This window comes from Meleagris gallopavo, chromosome 10 (genome assembly GCF_000146605.3).
Source record: "Meleagris gallopavo isolate NT-WF06-2002-E0010 breed Aviagen turkey brand Nicholas breeding stock chromosome 10, Turkey_5.1, whole genome shotgun sequence".
Classification (NCBI taxonomy): Eukaryota; Metazoa; Chordata; class Aves; order Galliformes; family Phasianidae; genus Meleagris; species Meleagris gallopavo.
The window spans coordinates 11,173,947-11,191,460 of NC_015020.2; positions in this window are offsets into that span (position 1 = coordinate 11,173,947).

The window sequence follows — 17,514 nt, forward strand, 5'->3', positions numbered from 1 at the left end:
TGCCTGCTGACTGAATATACTCCCGTGGTTTTTGAGATCTCCAGAATGGCTTGATGAGATTATAGGTGTTTATTCTCAGTCACAAGTTGTTTATGGTATATTTAATCGTTTTGGAAACCCGTATGAAGTAGCCCTGAGGGAGCTGCACTCCTGCTGGGCCTCCATTGCATAATGAAGCACATCACGAGTATAACCAAGTGTCACAATATCCCAGCCTCGGGCCTCTGTTTCTGGGGAGGATGAATCACTGCCTTTTGGTTCCCCACCCTGCTCCCTTTCTCTGCAGCAAAGTGAGAATCCCCACGGCCTGGCTGAGGAGCTGCTGTCCAGGACTCTGTTCTGACTTTGTCTGGACTGTCCTTCTGGCTTTATGCTCAGAACACAGAGGTTTCAACCTGTGCACAGGTGGTGCAGCACAGAGCATAGGTTTTCAGTCTTGTTCTTTCAAGGATGGTGCGTTGCATGGTTGGTGTGGACGTGATGGCTGGAGCTGGTGGGAGAGCTGCCATCTCTGAGGGATGTGAAATGCCCTCAGTCCCAGTCATGCTCCACTGAGGGGAAGGAGTATGAATTCAACCTCTCACTGGCCGTGCAGAAAAGACCTTCTGAACAGCACTATGTTACAAACTCTATGGCTTGAAGCCTGTGAATGTAGACCCCATTGCCACCCGCTCTTCTGGGTCTGCAGGGGTTTGTGCTTTGTCACTCCATGTTGTGACAGCCAGGGCTCTGAAGTCCTCCAGTACCTCAGTTTGCTGGTTGTCCCTTGGTGCGTCGGTGTGTGACATGTGCCTGTCCTGCCATTTCCCTTCCTGCCTGCCTCTGCTCTACCACAGCCACAGAAGGTATCGTTTCTCTTCCTGCACTTTCTGCTGGGCCCCCGTGGAAGGCGCCCTGATGTGGGGATGGAGCTTACTGCACGTCCATTGGGACCACTGCAGTGTTACTCAGAGACAAATTTCCCCAGAATGAGAGCGTCCGGAGGACGCTGGCTGGGCTGGGAGCGGTGCTGGAGCTGGGATGGCCTCCTGCAGCGGAACGCCTGGCGTCTGCAGGGCCGAAGCCGGGAGGAGAGTGTGATGAGCAAGCCAGCCTTCATCTATTTCAGCTTACGTAGCTTTCTGGGCGCCTCTCTCACTGCAGAGGCTAAGGAAAGGTTATAGCAGTGCTTACAGCACTGTCCCAGACAGTCTGGATTTGCTGTGCCCGGGACCTCCTGGTGCCATGTGTTCCTGGAAGGGAAGGAGAGCAGAGAGGTGAGGGGAGCCAGCTGTGCTGTTAACAAGTCACTACATCCTATCGTGGCGTCCAGTTCATATTTCACCTAAATTTTCCCCATTTTCTGGCTGGAGGCATTTTCCGACAGGAGAAACTGCAGTCAGTCAGCAAGACTGTTGGGCAGGGCTGATGTCCAAAGAGCCACTTGCTCTCTGCCCGAGGCCCTCTCCTCATTGCCACGGGCTGCTCAGGCAACACAACTGCTTTTGCACCGAGAGCTGGAATTCATCAGGACCTGAGGACAAGGAGCTCACCAGCTGATGAATTCTCCGGTGGCCTCCTTGACCAAAGGAAAAGCAAATCTATCCTTGGCCCTGTGTGTCTGGGGGCAAGATGAAATTTCCAGCATGGAGAGGGAACATGGCATCCTGACCTGAGGAGAGCGGCAGCGCTGGGAACAAAGCAGGGTGCCTTGGTGTTGTGGGGAAGGGTCCGGGCTGCTCCCAGCCCTGTCCTGTAGCCCGTGTAGATGCCAGACCAGTCATGATCAAGGAGGTTTTTTAGCCCATGGGGAGCTGTGCTAGTCTGTGCTTTGCTCTTGTTTCCATTGTGTTTGAGGGTGGTGAGCTGGTGAAGCTGTAAAGACCTGCTCAGCGCTTCTGGAAATCATCTGCTTTTTGGAAGCATCACTAATACGACCCGTATTTAGGAAAAAGAATTGTGGTTGCAGCTTTTGAAGAGCTGCTGCTTCTCAGCTTCAGCTTAGCAGTCAGGGTTCTGTGGGGATGGGTTGGACTTGGGTGGAGAAAGGTGCTGGGCTGTAATGGTTCTGCATGGCACCTTGGTGACTGTCACCCATGAAACCCATGAAGGGAGCAGCACAGAGGTTTGGGAACCCAGCGTCAAGTCCTTTCTTGGGATGGGTCACTCTCATGCTGACAGTGATAGAGGGAGTTGGTGGATGTTCTGTGTCTCTTCCCTAAGCCTGCTTGTTCAATTTGGCTCTGGGAAGTCCATCTGCACACCCAGGCTGGTAGTGCAGCCTGTCTGCTCCAAAGTGCTTGAGGATAGGCGAGCAAAGGTGGCAGAGATTTTGCAGTGAGAGAGAAACAAAAGCTTTCAGGACAGGGTTGAAACTGATCTCTGCATCCTACTTCCTTCACCTGAGTGCTGATGGGATTCTGCACTCTGGGGACCTAAGGTGGTGGAACCATAGGTCTGGATTTTGTGTTCACATGAAAGGCAGCCTTTCAGAGAGGGTGTTGGTCTGTTCTGTGCAGTCCCCAGACTGCATGGGGCTGCTCTGCTTGGGGTTTGTAAGGTACAGATTTTGTGCTGGTACTGGGCTTGCACCCAAAATCTAAATAGAAAATGTTTTTTGGTGTGATTCTTCCTGCCCGGTGTCAGTAGGTGTGACCCAGTTTTATATTGCTCCAAAATTCCTTAGTGCAGCATTTATGCCTTTTTCCTGTGTTCTTGCTGCAGTATCTTGGCCAAGTTCACCTGTTTGTGCTCAGTTTCCCTGCCCATATAAGTGGGTCATGATCCCAACGTCTTAATAAGGGGCTTTGAGATCTGTGGGATAGGTGGTATATGAGAGCTTGGCTTTAACAATGATTTGGGAATATTCTCTTCCCTTTGTATCTCCTCCCCAGCTAGTTGTTATTTAATTTCCCTCCATCTCTGCAGTTGACCACCTTCTTTCTTAATTAGCTGATTAGCTAAGGAGATCCCTTTCCATGAACCAGAGCAACTTCCAGCAAGTTCATTCCTGCAGGGAGCCTGCTTTGAGCCCAGCTACACCTGAACCCACCCCACTCCTCGGGCTCAGCTCTGCTGAACACCATGAGATGGTTGGGCTCTCCTTGAGCCCAGAGGATGCAAGGAGCACCTGGTATCCAACAGAAATTCCCAGCAGCCCATTGGGATGATCACGCTCTTTTTCTTGGCTATTGCCTGGTCTGGAAGGTTGGGCCAAAAAGATCTTTGCTTACAGTTTGTTTCATTTGGACTCTGATGTGTCTCGTGGAAACTAAATGGAATTGCTCCGGAATAAGAGTTTGCTATGCGTTGCTTGTTTGTGATTTGGTTTTCATTGTTTCTCCTTTAAAAAACAAAAAAAAATCCCACAAAGAAACAGCTAATCAGTGAAGAGAAACAATCACCTGTGATTTAGGAGAGGGATCTCTCACTGTAAATAATAAATTAGTGTCAGGAGACCAGGCAGACAGAATGGTTGATGAATATCCTGCGGGCTGAAAGTTGTTTATCAAGCCTGTTTGAAGGCTTATGACTAACAAGCTCATTTACAGAGTTTGGAGCCTGTTCATGAACCATTCTCCAGCTGGGAGGATGTGAGAATCATCAGAAATTGTATTCACAAGTTACTTGATCATTTAAAAAAATGATCAAACAAACAAAAGACTGCTCTTTGGAAGGGAACTGTGAATTCCTCTTCCCCCCCACTGGGTTTTCTGAGGCATTCTCCTCAGGAAAATGAGGGGCCTGGAGAAGAATGCAGAACCCCACGTTGCTGACTAATGGCTTGTTCAGTGTGAACCCTTCTTCTGTGTGGCACAGGGTGTGCATCATTGTACATGGGGTGAGGTCTGGCTGTGATGCCCAGCAAGATGGATTGGTCCCATCCACACCAGTGGCTCCTAGCCAGGGATTGGCACTCACCCCAAAGGAAAGCAATCACTCTTGTTTCTCTGTGAGGCTTATGGAGCAGATGTTTCCTCCAAGCCATGGTCCGAGCCTTAATGCACAGTGCCATGTAAGAAGGCAGCGAGGGAGCTATCAACCTGCTGCCTCTATAGAGGGGTATGAATCTGGTGTAAGGAGTGCTGTGGCTCTGTGCCCTTTGTGAATCATCAGACCAACTCTCCAGCTCAATGCAAGAGCTGCATCTTTATGAGGTGAGGCAGATGTTTTTCATCCCCTGGCATCACCTGTTGTTCTGCTTCACTTATGGAGTGTTCTCTTGTGCTTGGCTCCACTTGTGCTCGCTGAGTGTCAAAGGCACCAACTAAGTGAAAAGTCCAGAGAGAGAAAGCAGTAAGGAGAGCTGCAGAACCCATGGTCTAGGAGGAAAGAAGTACTTGAGGGCAAAAGATGACAGGAGAACAGCCTTCAAATACATTCAAGGCGGGTATAGACTGATCTTCAGGTGCATGCAGGTATTGCAGCAGGAGGGGTCCTCCCAGCCCTAGTCAGGGTAAGGAAGCCCTGGGAGAGATGATGGGAGGATTCTGTGGAGACCCCAAGTGAAGATCTGCTGAAGACAGACATCTGAAGGACTGAATATCATATAGCTGATCCTGCCCTAGGGTCTCTTGGATGTCCTTGCCCCACGTTACAGTGATACTGGGACTTCAGCAGGCAACCACACATCTTCTTAGCCTGGTACTCTGCCTGTGCTGGCCAACAAAGTTGCAGTGTTCATTGCAGGACTGGGTGCAGAGCCGTGGCTTACTCGCAGTGATGGGCTTCTCGTGCCCCAGCCCCTCTGGCCACAGGCTGCCTCAGCAGGGCTTTGCTCTCCACTGGGTTTCCCCATCCCTGCTGGCTTTTGCTTGTGTTACATATCCCTTTCCTTCTCATTCAGTGTGTTGACAAGAGCCATTCCAGACGCTTGCGATGCTGGGTTTGAATCCCTCTTTCCATGACTCTCTAGGAAGAGTTCTTTGTTTTCTCTTTAATCCATCAGAAGAAGATAGAACAAGAGCCAGGGGCTGTGAGCAAAAGCCAGACGAGCATTCAGAGGAGGCAGAAAACACATTTATTTTTTTTTACAATGTGATGTAGTCACTAGAACTAAGTAGAAAAGAGAGCGTTGGCTTCTCCAACTACAAAGGCCTGGAAGCCCTTTTGGAAGATGCAAGTCACTGGTCTTGCAATTGGGTAACTGGGTGAGATGCTGTGGCTGGGTCACAGACCCCAGTGGGCCAAGCAGCTCTGTTCTGGCTGGGAGATGGAGGGATGTGCTGCAGCATTCCTGTGTGATTCCATGTCAGGGGTATTCCTGCCAGGAAATCAGATCATAGGACCAGATGGAGAATGCAGATCCACGCGGTGCAAAACTGTTTACAGGTTTGGAGCAAAACATAGTGAGGAACAAAAGAAAAAACGTGTCCTCATCGCTGATCGTAACTCGGGCCCTTATGTGAAGCAGCTGCCATGCTCACTTGTAGGACAATCCCCTTTCCAAAGTCCCACTGTTACGAATAGCAGAGATAGGAAAACCTCTCCAGAGCCACAAAGGGTGAACATCAGGCGATGAAAGGGCCTGACTTGATCTTGTATTTTGGGACCTCTTCAGACTTGACTGAGGCTCTGAAGAAAATAGGCAGTTGCAGAAGATTTCTGGTGTTCCTGGCCAAGTTGGAGAGTCTGTGTGAGCAGCATCTCTTACAATCACAACGCAGTTGGCTTTGGGTAAAATGAGGAAAACAGGGAGAGCTGCAAATCTAATCAATGGGATGGAGGGGGAGAAGCACACTCAGTATCATCTAGGGGCAGAGGGGCTCTGAATTGGTGGGCTGAGCTCCCTGGAAGGGTCAGAGACAGCTGCACAGGGCTGGCACTGAGCACAAGGAGCAGTGGTGACAGCAGTCAGAGCCATCCCTCGCTGCCCACTTCCCTCCATTTTGTGTTTGCTTGTTGCCAACCAGGGAGGAGCTCACCAAAACCGGGAATTACCAAAGAGCAGGGGAGAGGTGGGTGCTTGGGCAGTGTTCACAGTGCACAGCCCTACCTCTCACCCTCTGCCCCACCATCCATCCCTCCAGCCTGCAGGGACTGGAGCCATCCCGACCCAGTAGGTGTTGCCCAGCGCTCACAGCTGTGCGCTGTTGGCCAAGGAGGATTCAGGCACTGCGGTTTCCAAATGTGTTCCTAAAAGGACCAGTAAGAAAAACGTGCTGAGAAATGGTTGGAAGACAGTTTGGAGGAATTGCACTTCACTGGGCTATGATTGATAGTAGGGAGAGGGGAAAGGTCAAAATAATCTAACTCCTCTTAAAATGTTACTGGACTGAGTTCTGAAGTAAGTCCTGGGTGTGAAGAGTTAGAAGGTCTCTGAGTTTCTCCCAGATCTTCAGGGTGCCCTGTGTGTGCAAAAGGAGGCAGGTCTGTCCTAGGGGAAAATGCCCACCCAGCAGGAGCTGGTACCACTGCCCAGTCTGCATTCGGGGATGTTGTTGCTGCTAATGCAGAACCAGAGGGGCTTTGCTGTTATTCTGGTGCCATCTACTGGTCCGAGCCTACAGGAATGCGCCGAGGCAGCAGGGAAAGGGAAGGAAATGTGGGCGGACGGTGTGGGTTGCAGGAGCCGGGTGCGTTAGATCTCTTCATTTGTACCAGGCTACCGGATTTTGGAAGCTGTAGGGGTTACCTCTGCAGTTCGTGTTGTTCTCAAATTGCGGTTGAAGTTAGCCAATGACTCTAAAGCCATCGAGGCAGTAAGGGATGTAGCACACATCGTGTCCGAGCTCCGCTGAGAGGCATCTTCCCTTCCATTGCTGGCTCTCCCCCATCATACTCTGCACATTGGCTTTGGTGTCCTGGTGGTGGGGGCCAGGCTCACACAGCGCATCTCCATGGAGAGGATGTCCTGTGTTGTAGGTGCTCCAGAGGATTGAGACCCTTTTTCAGCTTGTGTTGCTCTGATGTGGCAAGGCACGGCCTGCCTTGAGCTCAGCCAGGACTGGGAGCAGTGGGAGGGAGAGCAGAGAGAGGCTGGAGGTCTTCAGTGGGGTTTTCTGACAGCATTACCTGCTTTTTCTTTAAGTTATTATCAATTTTTGGTTTGAAAGTAGCTTGTCTGCACCGGGTCCCACAGCCTTGTCCATTCTTCATGTCCCATTGAAGATGGGGTTGACTGGTCTTTCTGCAGCATGGCATGGAGCAGCAAGGTCTCAGGTGCCAGGGTCCGTTGCAGGGGCTCTGCACTGTTTTGGGACAGCCTGGCCCATTCCAGGCAGTGCCAGTGGTGCAGCTCTGCAGGTGGTTGGGGTCGGTTGGGCACCCATCATTTGGGGTGTTGCTGTGAGCAAGAGCTGTGAGGGTATCCCAAAATGGAAAGAGATGTTGGGATTCAGACCTGAGCTGTAAGCTGTAACGAGGGAAAGATGCAGCTTGTGCCCAAGAGGGGGGAGATGGTTTGAGAGGCTGGGAGACCTGGGGCTGTTCAGCCTGCAGAAAACAGAATGGGGATCTGATCAGTGCTTACCAATATCTCTATGATGGACATCAGGTGGATGGGGCCAGGCTCTTTTTGGTGGTGCCCAGCAACAGGCAATAGCCACAAAGTGGAACACAACTGAACACAAGAAAGAACTTCTTTGCTTTGAGGGTGACAGAGCCCTGGAACAGGCTGCCCAGGGAGGTGGTGGAGTCTCCTCTAGAGATATTCAAGACCTACATAGGCATTTTCCTGTGCAACCTACTGTAGGCAACCTGCTTTAGCAGGGTGGTTGGACTAGATGGTCTCCAGAGGTACCTTCCAACCCCTACAATTCTGTGATTTAGTGTTTTATTACTCTGTGCCAGGGTGATAGGTCCATTAAAACTGCCAGGATTAGTGTAGAACAAATATCCAACAGCAGAGAGGTCTGTGGGAGAAACCCATGTGTCTCATGGCAGCTCTGGCAAAAGGAAGACCTGAATTCATTTGCGTGTGAATGACGATCATTGGGAGCATTTTGCTTCCCCTGTTCGTGTAATGCAAGATCAGAGTGCTGTAAGCCAGAATGAAATGTAATATTTGTTTTAGCAACCCATCCATCCTTCAGCAGCGATGAGGAGATGAATTCTCCAACTTAATAGGAGCTTTTCATCTGCTTCTCTTAGAGTCCTCCTAATGCTGGGAGCAGATTTGGTCAGAATATTTCCTGGGTTTAATTTATGTGATGACTTGGGTTGGGTTGTTTTTTGGTTTTTCTTTTTTTCCTCTTGCTTTTGATTCATGAAAGCATCTCTATTCATCAGGGGCACTTAAACTATCTGCAGAGTAAAAGCAGTGTCTGTGCAAAGAGCAGTCTCTGTGTCCTTGGCATGCTGCTGGCGCTCGCTCCGGTGCAAGCCTATGGCAGTGGGTGACGTGCAGCTTGATGCATTTCTTCCCATCAGGTGCTGGAAGGGATTTCAGTGCAATCATTAGGCAATATTGGCTTGCAAGACTGTGTTGGGAGAGAAAATGTGAATTATTTTTTGTCTGATGAAAGGGGAGGAGAAGGCTCCAGAATCGGTCAGAAATTCTTTATGGGAGGGCTGTCACTTACGAGTGCCATGCTGGTACAGTGAGACCCAAATACACTCTCCAGATCCGTGTGTCTTTGCTTGATCATGACTCTTTATTCTTTTATTTACCTTTTTAGGTTGCAGATCCTGGGAGCATCCAGCTTGCTGCCCATGAACTTTTAGGCTGGTCGTGTTGTGACCATTTTTTCCCCATGCGAGTGATGTTGGGTGGCACCTGGAGCCAACTGATGCCAGCTCCTCCACCCCAGCCCAGAGCAGGTTTGCAGGCTGTACTTCATCTGGAGCCAAGTGAAAGCTCCTAGTTGGAAGGAGCACGAGAGCAAGAGTTAATCTGAAGGCTGCAGACACCACAGTGCTGGGCAGCACATGGCCTGCTCACTGCCGTGGGCTGCAACAATGCAAAAGCTTTCATTTTCCCTTCTCGTGCAGAAATTTGGTGAATGGTTGAATACCTTGCCAGAGCAAGGTAAACTAAGGGCTTTTGCCCAATAAAACCCTGTCTTTGTATGTCTGCTGTAGCTGCACTGGCGCTGGGAAGGAAGCAGTAAAGTTCCTGCAGAGCGCTTCACAACAGCAGCGCTTCACAGCTCACTGAGTGGACACTGGGCTTGCAGCAAGAGCACTGAGTTAGGTTGAACTGTGCAGAGTTCACTCTTGACAGCTGATGTGGAGACTCGTTTTGAACCCAGAAGCTCTGTTACTTTCTCTGGGCCAATTCAAGATAGCACTAGGCTGCTGGGGGACAGTCACCCTCTCCCTTCAGTACGTGCACCCCACAAAGGCAAGGTGCTTGTGCAAAGCAAACACCAGGAAGGCCTCTGAGGTTTCCTTTTCTGGAGCATTCAGCAAACAGGAATGGAAAAAGGTTTGGGGTCCGGGGAGTATGCTGGCAGAGCTTCTTCCTCTGCATGGAGAGGTGGGGGTGACCCTGTGGGATAGGGACATGTGACCATCTCCTGTCCTGGGATGCCACTTGGCAGCACCAGGGGCAGCTGCTGGGGGTAATGGGACTCCCCCTCCCCCCCCTTCCTACCCCAGGTGCCACATGGTGACCAAGTGACCCATTAATTCAGTTCCTCATCCTTGGATCTATCTGTGGTGTTGACTTGAGCTGTGGCTTAGAGATTCTTCCCAGCCTGACCAGAGCCATTTCCCCATTGGCTTTGCTGGTCCTCGTGGAAATCAGCTTGCAGTGCCTTGAGCCTGGTGGCTGAAGTCAGCAGCCGCATGAGGTTTGGGGACAGGGATATCACTGTCCTAAAACTGGTGGTATCCTCCTGAGCAGGGGCAGGAAGCTCCTGGAGCCCTGCTGAACTGGCAGCTTGCACTGAGCATCGTAGCCAGGCATGTTCATGGCACAGTCTGTTGTCATCGAAGCCGATGGCAAATTCCGTACTTTTGCAGCCGACGCTAAATGGATCTTTTGAAGGTTGTAATTTCTTGTTTAACCAATGCCAGTTGCAAATACTTTGTGCTGAGGAATAACCCCTTTGCGCCAAATAAAATACAGTGGAAGTCTGTGGCATGTTTTTCAGCATATTGTTAGTTACAGCCCTCCTGACAGAGCACATTCTATGCCGAAGATAAATGCTCGGCAGCCTTTTGCCAATTTATGTCCAAAAGGGCTTTTCTTGGATGTCCCCTTCTCAGTGGAAAATGCTTTTCTGTTTTTCCAGCAAACATTTAATGAGCTGCGTTTACAAGAAAAAGAGGACCTATTGCAGATCAGACCATTCTGTTTTAGCTCTCTCTGAGCTGGATCCGTAGATCTTTGGATGCTCTGATCTTTGTTACACTCCATGCAACCAGTCCCATCTCAACATTTTCAGCACGAGGCAGGGACCTCGTCTGGCAGGAGGTAGCCTGAGCTGTGGCCTCCATCCCAGTGCCTATTTCCAGGAGCTGTATGGAGAGCTGCATGACGAGGAAGCCATGGACTGATGTGTTTATTCCTGCAACTGGGTGGAGATTGCCCAAGTGAAGTCGAAGGCTCTTGAGATTTCTGGGAGCAGATGAGCTTTCTTGCCTCGGGGTGGGGTGGCTTCAGAAGCCCTCTTGAGGGATGTAGTTGGTGGAGCAGAGTGAGAAGCCCATCCCACTGCTGCTTGCCTACATCCAGATGATGAGCTGCTGTCTGTGTTTATGCAATGTGCCCAAAGTAGTTTTGATTATGATTGTGATCGCAATTGTGATATGACCTATTTCTGGTTTAGTTTGAAGTGACTTCCTTGTTGTCCACGCCCCTGTAAGTGCTGTGAATGAAGCGTCAGAATGTGTCCTCAGAGAGCAGGATGTCTAAATGGATGGGGGAGGCAAAGCAAGGAAGGAAACGGAGGTGCAGTTCTGACACGTGTTTCTCTAGCTCATTGCAAGGGCCTCCGGCGATGTAGAAATCTGTTTAACATACTCTAACGACCTTCAAGAACTTAAGTCTGGCTGAAAGTCATTTACTGATTTCAGGAGGGCTCCAGCATGGAGCAGAAGCCCTCATCCCATTATCGTTTGGAGGCTGGAGGGGGATGGTCTTCAGCCTGCCCTTAAGTGCTGTGTTGAGTGGGGCCCTGAGGGCATGGAAAACATCGCCTGACCCCCAGTAGTTTTGTTCAATATTTTTTTATTAGTTGGATAACTTTTTTTTTTTTTTCAGGTTTCCATTGCAATTTATATACGAATTCTGATGTTTTTTGGCTTAAGAATGCTTTCTACTAGACTTATTTTATTTTTACGTTAATTGTTAGCGAAAATAAGCATAGCAAAATAACCAGCAAATGGTTTTGCCAGTGGGCTGATCGAAAAAATGTTTTTTCTAGAGGAAAGAATTCTGTATAAGAATTTCTCAGTAAAAGTAATTGGTGTTGCTGGACATGACTGACATGAGGGAGTATGAAAAAACACCGATGCTAACAGGCTGGAGGACAGGAACTTGTGTCTTTAACACGCTATATACAAGAACGATGCAGCCCTGCAAATTTGACTTCACAGCTTTGCCAATGTGTCTAGACAGCCCATCTCCACGGGGGAGAGGGAAGCTTATTTCCTGGACCCACTCCAGCTCTGACTGCTCCGATGAGACATGGCCATGTCCTGCTCTACTTTATCAACGGAGACCACATCTCACTGCATGGGGTAGTGCTAAGCTTGCTCAGCCATAGTTGCTGATGGCCAATCCAGTGTGCAGTGACCTGTGCTACCGCAGCGATGAGATGCAGAGGCTGCAGCAGGAGGTGGGGCGCAGTATGGGTGTGCGGTTGTGTTAATTGTGTGCCCCTTTGGGTGGGCTATTGAGTCTTGTTTTGGGTGAGTTATTCTTCTGCTAGGCAGGCATGTGGCTGGCTGTAGTGTAAGTGAAAAAGTGGACGCAATTAATTATCTAGAACCTTTAAAAGCCCTTAAATTGTGTTAAATTAGGCTAGAAAAGCAGCATTTATCTGCTAGCCCTGCAGCAGACTGAGAGCAGCAATTTATGGCAGAAATACCCTGTGTTTCCATATGGCTTCCCTAAATCGTCTGATCCTCAAGGTTAGCATATCTGACTTTGCAGCCTGATGAAGGGCAGCAATAAGCAAAAACCTGCTAATATATTCATCACCTGAAGGCAAAGGTTATTAGTCCGTGTTAGGGAGCACGGTTTCCAGCACATCATTCATTTGCCTCAATTCGCAGGAGCTCTGACAACAATCATTGTGCCTCCTCTGCTGGGAGTTGGGCTTTTCAAACTGCAGCGAACTTTGTGGACAGACAGAGATTTCCATTTTTCAGCCTTTTGATTTAAAATCTCTAGATGATTGTTTGACTCTGGCAAGGAACCATTCAAAACACATTCCGAAATATTCATCATTCCAGCAGGCTAGGAAACATAAGATGTAGCAATTTATTAGCTAATGTGAAATGCATTCCCTGCCCAGAAGGGGCTAGGGATGGCGGCAGGGCACAGCCTGGTTTCTCTTGGCATGGCACAGAGAGGGGGCATGGGGCTCATGGGAGCCCTTGGAGCATCCTCTCTGTGGTCCCGTTCTGCAGAATGCTGCTGTGTCGGATAAGTTACACTCCAAAATGGTTCTAAGTGCTCCAATGGCTTTGCCTCCTCAAGCAGTGTGGGATATAAAGGCCCTTTATCCCCACCCGAGGAATGCGTTCCCTGTCGGGATGCTCGGAACAGGCAGGTGGGCTGGATGCTGACAGCCAGGCTCAAGTTCTGTTATTTCTGGATCTCTCATGTCATCGTTTTTCCAGTCGTGATCAAGAGGGACCCATAAAATGCATTAGTGGTCAAAATCTGGATTTCTGAGCGGAGCTCTGCAGCGGCTCCACTCTGATTTGCATGTTACTTGGTGGCCTGATCTGGTGAAAACCCATTTGTTCTTGGATGCTAATGAAAGGGGAGCACAGCCTTTGGGGAGCTGGTTTCCGCATTCTCACCATGCTCTGAGCCTTCCCTTCTTGTTGGTGCTCTGGGCTACAGCAGAGGCCCCGGCCGCCAGGCGAGGTGAGCTGGAGCCTGCTCTGCCATGCAGCTCAAAGGTCTGCGTGTCTGGATGACAAACAGATGAAATATCCATTGAGAACAGTTTTTCTGTGCACCACCGGGGCCAGCTGGCGTGCATCCCACAGGTTATTGTCTGCTTGCGCGGGTCCTACGTACAAAGCCCACGTCCAAGTGAATTTCCAGACCTGGCTGGGGTAGGGCTGTGTGATAATGGCAGTGCTCAGCACGGCAGGGTCCCAGCATGCTCAGATGCTCATTGGGCAGGTGAGCCCAAGTCAAGCTTTGCCCGGTGTGGGTTGGAGGGCCTTAGTAATGTTTGCAGGCTCTTGCAGCGGCTGGAGCATTTGGAAATGAATTGTCTGCCCAAAATGCCAATTAGCTCATTTGTAATCTGTCTATGGTCTGAAAAAAAAAAATACCCCCAAAGCAGCTCTTTCCTGCCTTGGCAAAAGCTTTTTCTTAATCCATGTATCTGCTTTAACTTTCCCCATTAGAAAGTGTCATTGGCTGAAGTTCATGGGGACTTTTTGCCACTTTTTTTTTTTTTTTAATTGTAAGAGAAAATCAGTAATAAAAGCAGTGTTGCCCAGAGTTTGGGTAGGTGCTGGATGGGGGGAGTGGTTTGAGGGAGGCTGCAGGGCCTCATCTTCATGGCTTCTACAGCCACTTGAGTGCGTACAAATGCATGCTGAACCCACGGCCATCAGGAGAAGGAGGACTACTTTCATGGCTTGGAGGGACCTTGAAAAAAAACCCTGGGATGTGCCATCCAAAAAAGCTGGTGCAACCACCCTTGTGCTCCTGGCTCCAGTACATCTCATTAATTGAGAAACGAAACTCTAGGTAAATCCAGTAGGTGGAAATAATGCCTTGTGTCTACAGCTTGTGAACATATGGAGCCTTCTGTGATGGGATGTGTGCTGAAAGCGACTGAAGGACCTGGCCCTGCCAGGCTCTGGTGACAGCTTATTGCCACTGCCTTGGAGGCAGTTGGTGATGACCAGGAGGATGTGGACATCGGTGCTGGGCTGCTCCTGCCTGAAGGTCCTGGATAGGTATGTGGTCGGTCTGTAAGAGCAGGTTGGACTCTTAAGAGGAGTGTTCTCTGTAGCTGTGTGTGTGTGTGGATGTACCTCATGTGCACACTGAGGTTTAAAGAGGCAGAGATGCCTGGTTATACATGGATAGGCTTCTGAGCTTCTTCAGAAAGGCCAAGAAAGGGTGCTGGGGAGATGGAAAGATGAATATTATCTGGAATGAACTAGGGCAGGGAGGGGCTTTGGAAATGAGAAAATACCGACGGAGCAGGGCGGAGGTTTCTAAGTTGAAACATCAGGACACATGGCATGGGAAGGGGAGCTGATGGGAAGAGGATGTGGGCGTTGGAAGCCATACCCTGACCTTGCAAAGGCATGACTTCATATTCAGCCCTGCCCAACGCACCCATTCCAGGTCTGACCCCAAAATGAGACAGGAGCTATGAAGGTCAAGGTGCCCCAACTCACTGGGAAGGCACAGCCTCTTCAGGGTGCCATGGGTTCCGTGCCTTGGGTACGGCAGTGAGGTTTGGCTGGAGCATCCATGCGATTGCATTTCTGTCTCAGGTCCAGTGTGCCTGCGGCATTGGGCTGCCCTAACGAGGGGCTTGGGAGTCCACAGCCCTGCTGGATCCTATCCCCACCCTGCCTGGTAAACTCACCCTGCTGGATCCCGGCCACAGTCTGGTGGTTTGGTCTCTTTGTCAGTTACAAAGTGCAGTCTCACAGAACATGATTTGCCGCTGGCAGGCTTTTAAACTATGTGTTTGCTTTTGATTATTCTTTTTTTTTTTTTAATTAATTTTCCAAGGATCAATGTGGTAATGCATATAAAAATTACAATATGTAAAACAAAATATAAAAGCATACGAGGAATTCCAAACACATAACATACTGTGCCTTGGAGCTTATGAGATCCATACAGCGCTTATTGTATTATGGGAACACTCTGACCCCAGGACCCGGCGGGAAGGCTTGTTAGAGGAGCTGGGCTAAGCCTTGAGCTGTAGGATGCCCAGGAGGAAAACCCTAGCAAATATCAAAGCAGAGCTGTTAGAGCAGAACTCAGGCTTGTCTCTGGGATCTAGGGGGACTCTCAGTGGCTTTGTACCAAATTCTGGAGAAGGATGTATACTTCCTCCCCCGCAAATATCGTTTCCCATTAATAAGCACTTAACATCATGCCTTTCTAGGAAGAATGTCTGGATTCCCATTGGGTTGCAATTTTTTTGTTCAACTTCATTGCTGCTACCAAGTCCAGCAAGCAGGAGCATTGACATGGGCAGGGAGAAGGCACATCTTATAGGCATGCAACTGCAGATGGCACAATCTATGGGCTCTGAGATTCCCTCTGGATGAGAGGCAGAGCATCAGAGCTGAAACTATCCCAAAGAGGAGTGGTGTCTTCCAGCTGGGACTGGGCTTGTGGTGCCTTGGTGAAGGGCTGTGCAGCACCTCAGCAAGTTCCCAGAGCAGAGCTGGGAGTCTGGAGGCACGCAATCCATGCAAAAGCTATTCACAGCTCTGTAATGATATGTAATTGTTTGTATGCGGTCAGCTAGAAATTACCCTGATAAGTTCCACATTGCAGACACTACGGAGAGGAACTGCTGTCGTCCCCTGGGTAATACTGGAAATGCACATGCTTTTCTATTTTATATTAAAACTCAGTTTTGATGTGAAAAATTCAATATCGCCTTTCTGAAGTCCCACACCCTGTTCATGAAATAGCCATTTTTTTTCTTGTGAAGGAGGTGAACTTGACTAGTTCATGAGATAATCAAACCCGAAGACGTTTTAAAAAATGCAGCATCTGTTTCTTTCTATTATTTTCTTTTTTTTCCTCTTCTCATTCCCGTGTTCCTGGTGATCCAAACAAGACAGCTTCACATACTGCAATTTTCTGTGTAACTGAAATAATTTGAGGTCTTGTGTACGGGCGATGCATCTCGCACCCTGTCACCGTCCCGTGGACACCTACTGGGACACTGGAGCTACAGAAGGAGAATTAGCTTTGATTAAACTTTTCCAGCTTTTTTTTCCCCTTCTTTTTCTTATGTCGATTCCTGTACACTGGGAATGACAGTATTTTGGATGAATGTAAGGAACCGAAAGCAAAGCAGAGTGGATAAAATTGCAAAGCGTGCCTGCGAAGGTCTTAAAATTCAAACTTCAATCCCAAGCAAAAGATTTTTCCTCCTCCTTCTGTTCTCTATTTTTCTTTCTGCTCTACTACTCCAAGTTAAACCTTCTTTTTTTTTTTTTTGGCTTGCGGGATTTTTTTCAACCTTAGAAGAGTTATCAGTTGCTGGGTTTTTAGTTTCTTGATTTGTTTTCTCTCATGAAATAGATTTGTTTTCGTTTTCTTTAATCCATATTCAAACTCTGGTGGTAACTTCTTGTTTTTCAGGCCGTGATTACAGCGTGATTCCTTTTTTTTTTTCCTGGAATCCTTCCTTGGTTTACGGTTTATATAACCGATGTGACAAATCTGCCCTGCTTTACTGTAAGTGATTTGCGGCTGGACGTCTCAGTCTCTTGTTTAATGAGACCCAATTGTTGACTTTCAGTTCAGATCTGATACATGCTCTCTAAACTCTGCTTCAAGACTTCATAGAGCCGGTCAAAACTTTTCAAAACTGCCCACACAATGTAAACCCCATCTGGAAATCTGTTTTTATTCCGACCTGGAATGAAAGCAAGTATGTGCAGGAATTCCTACAAACTGGAAATCCAAAATTTGTTGCGGTTGCACGTATACTGTTGGAAAAAATACTGCTCTTGTAACTTACATGTAGGCTTTCAGTTTGGAGCTCTAGTTTAGTTTATAGTTTGTTATATTTTCAATGTGACGTCCCAACAGAGCCATCTGATGATACTCCAGTGACTGTCCCTGACATGAAGACAGTGGCTCTGCCCCGTTGCGTGGGGAGACGTGATGAGCAAGGAGGAAAGGATAGGACACTGTGTTATTTGGGAGCAGTTAGAGGTGCTCTGGAGCATCCTAGAAGTGCATTTGGATTTGTAAGTAGTGCGTGAATTTAGAGCTCGTACAGGAAAAACACGTATATGGAAACAGGAAACAAAATCCCCCCAGTGCAGCATGAAACATTGGTATTTGGAAATGAACTTCTCAGAATATCCAGCACTGGTTCCGGAGCAGAGGAACGTGCATCCCCTTCTCCCCAGGGGCCTCACTCGCAAGAAGCAGGGCTTTGAAGAATGCTGTTCATAATATTTCTGATTAAAAGAATGTTGATGAAAGGCTCCTGACCCATCTCAAGAACTTTAGAGCTTGTTTCCTCTTCTCTCTGTTTCTGCTGACTCCAGGCATTGATGCTGTCAACATAATTTAGGGGTACCATTTGTCAGGGCTCCTTCCTGATAAGGAAAAGCAAATACTTTGAAGGTCTTTTCCAGCTTGAGCAATTCTATGTTTCTGCGACTGGTGTAAAAAAAAACAAAAAACCCTCTGTCAATAAAGGCTGCCTTAAATGCTGTGAGCAAGGT